At 30.2% G+C, this 2,800-nt stretch overlaps 1 long non-coding RNA gene across 1 annotated transcript in view; it reads left to right on the forward strand.

Moving 5' to 3' along the window:
- The first annotated feature begins 1,337 nt into the window (after nt 1-1,337).
- Nucleotides 1,338-2,800, forward strand: part of LOC117119434 — a 3,925-nt gene continuing 2,462 nt past the window's right edge. The window contains exon 1 of the long non-coding RNA XR_004447187.1: nt 1,338-1,485. This is a non-coding gene — a long non-coding RNA (uncharacterized LOC117119434). The remainder of the gene's footprint in view (nt 1,486-2,800) is intronic.

The raw sequence follows: 2,800 nt of genomic DNA on the forward strand, positions 1-2,800 counted from the left end.
AGTCCCTTAACCTTATTTGGAATATTAGCCAACAGGTGATTTGGACAACAAAATTTATGAGGGCACTTTAGAACGAACTTTGTACATGCACTCTACAAAATGGCTAATACAGTCTAAACTATTACAAGGTATAGTAAAACTAACATAACAGTATTTAACATTGTATTATAGTAAAATAAATGTATTAGGTATAACCTAACACCTAACAACGGCCTATTACATTAACATATAATAATAATAATATAGCATGATAATAATAAATAAAAATAATTATTCTTAATATTATTATCATGTGTAATAAATAGTGCAATTTTGTTTATTAAATGTTACTATTAACAAAACATATTTTTCATTTTTATTATATACAATTGTTAAGTTAATTAGACTTCACGTGGAGTGCCTTGAATACTTTAGAATAAGTCTCTCGATTATAATTATAAATTATTGAGCTTACACTCCCAATGATACGGTGTATCGAAACCAACAAAATCATATTAAGAAGCACAACAATATTTGAAAGAACCTTCCTTTCATTTTTTATCTATTTATTTACCTTATTGTTTATACTGGGGGACTGCTCAGGGATCATAATCTCCGGTCATCCGCAGATCCCAGCAAAGAAGATAACAAACAGTGAAACATTTCATTTAAAAAAAAAACAAAAAAAAAACAAAAACATTGAAACACAAAAAGCGGTACTACTGCCATTTATTTATTTATTTTCATAGAAAACATCTCAAAATACCATCTTTAAAAACATTATTCATAAGAAGTTAACTAGATTTGTCTCTGGGCTAAAACATAACATAACTACAGGATCAATACAAATAAAAAAAATTAAAATAATAAGAGTCAGAAACACATAAGTATAAAAAATACAAAGCAGATACAGTAATAAATACAGTTATTGTAGAATAATAGGCCTATACATACAATAGGCATACACGCAGGATGAAATGTAACGTACTGTACGTAGTGAATGTTGTAGAGGTCAAGGTTGAACGCGTTTCTGGAGGCGTGAATGCGTTACAGAACCTCAATGTCACCGCATTACCTTCCGAAGCACGGCGGAAAAACCTGTAAAAAAAAATCATTTTTACCATATTATGGATAATTACCGTACTAAAAGTTGGTTTCTATTGATTATTAAGTAGCTACTCTCGTGTGGTAATATTTTTATCATTTTTGCACCCGTGTGGTCGCGAGTGGTCCCGAGTGGTTCCGTGTGGTAGGCCCCTATTTAGTAGGACGGCTCTGCTCAACAAACCAATCAGTGAGCCCTGTTGAGTAGACGGCAATGATGTCACCTAAGTTTACAATTTCTGCTGAAAGTGGAGTAGATTGACCTGCACCCCACTCGCGAAGATGAATTGGTCTACCAATTCTGATAAAGTTTTCCCTATTAACCACCAGTCAAAAGTAAACATTTAGGAGGATGTCACTCCGCTGCATCACACTCGGGAATATATGCTGTAAAGATCACTGGTAAGTAAGAAAATCAGGGAAGGCCTAAATAGGGGGCATAGGCTCTCAGCCTAAGGCTAAAATGCCTATTTTATTTACTACTATACATACATACAGTGAATTCGATCCAACTCGGCCACAAGTCAACTCGGCCACAAATCAACTCGGCCACAAAAAGTTCGGCTGCAGTCAACTCGGCCACAAGTCAACTCGGCCACAATAATATTGCTGTTATTATTGGTGTCATTGTTATATTATTATTGTTGTTTTTATTACCGTTAGTTTTAATATTAATTATTAGTCTTAGCATTAACATGTATTGTTTAAATTTTTGCTATTATTATTGTTACCATATAAATAATACAAAATTCTCGATTTTTTTTAATTCATGTTATTATTATATATTAGTCTTAGTATTATTATTTTAATAATAGTAATTTTAAAAATATTGTTATTGGTGTTTTATTGGTATTTTTCTCATATTATTATTATTATTGTTGTTGTTGTTGTTGTCACCTTTATTATCGATATTATTACCCTATTATTACTAAGTAGGCCTAGTATTATAAGTATCATAATTATTATTATTACTAATTAGTATTACTATTATTATAAAAATAAACGTTATCTTTAATTTATTATTGCTATTATCACCTTCAATGTTATTATTAAAATTAGTATTATTAAAATAGATATTTAAATATCGTTATTATTACCATATTATTTCTATTAGTATTGTTAAAATAAATATTACTATTAATATTGTTGTTGTTATCACCTTTATTATCGTTATTATGACTAATTAGTATTATTAAAGTAAATATTTGAAAAGGACCGACATGTCACTGGTGAATCACGTCATTGGATGCATCCTTGTCACTGACGGGTTTCAAACATATCCCCCAATGGCCGAACAAATATGAAGGACTGAAGTCTGTCACTCAACAATACCAATTGTTCCTATTGTGGATAATTGATATCAGATGCTGCACCCCACCTAATTTTAACGTAGGCCTAATTCTTAGGCGTGGTTCTGAAGAAAATAGTATCGAAATGCACGCCATCCTGCATTCATTTGATTTTAGTCGGATTCAAAATAAATTTTTAACATTTAAAAAAATCATAATTTGGTTTTTCTATTTCAATTTTTTTTATGATTAGGTCTACAGTATTTATTCATGTTTATGTCAATGTTTTAACGTGAACAAAATTAAACATTAATATATGTGTTTTTCTTAATTATTAAGATTGCTTAAATTGTTAATGTTACAATTGTCAGATTTTATTCCATTCTGTAAGTGGCGGGTTTTCTCTGTTGAATAAGAGTACAATGTGA

Source organism: Anneissia japonica, unplaced genomic scaffold, assembly GCF_011630105.1.
Source record: "Anneissia japonica isolate Jap-2015-1 unplaced genomic scaffold, ASM1163010v1 scaffold9101_len17362_cov195, whole genome shotgun sequence".
Taxonomy (NCBI): domain Eukaryota; kingdom Metazoa; phylum Echinodermata; class Crinoidea; order Comatulida; family Comatulidae; genus Anneissia; species Anneissia japonica.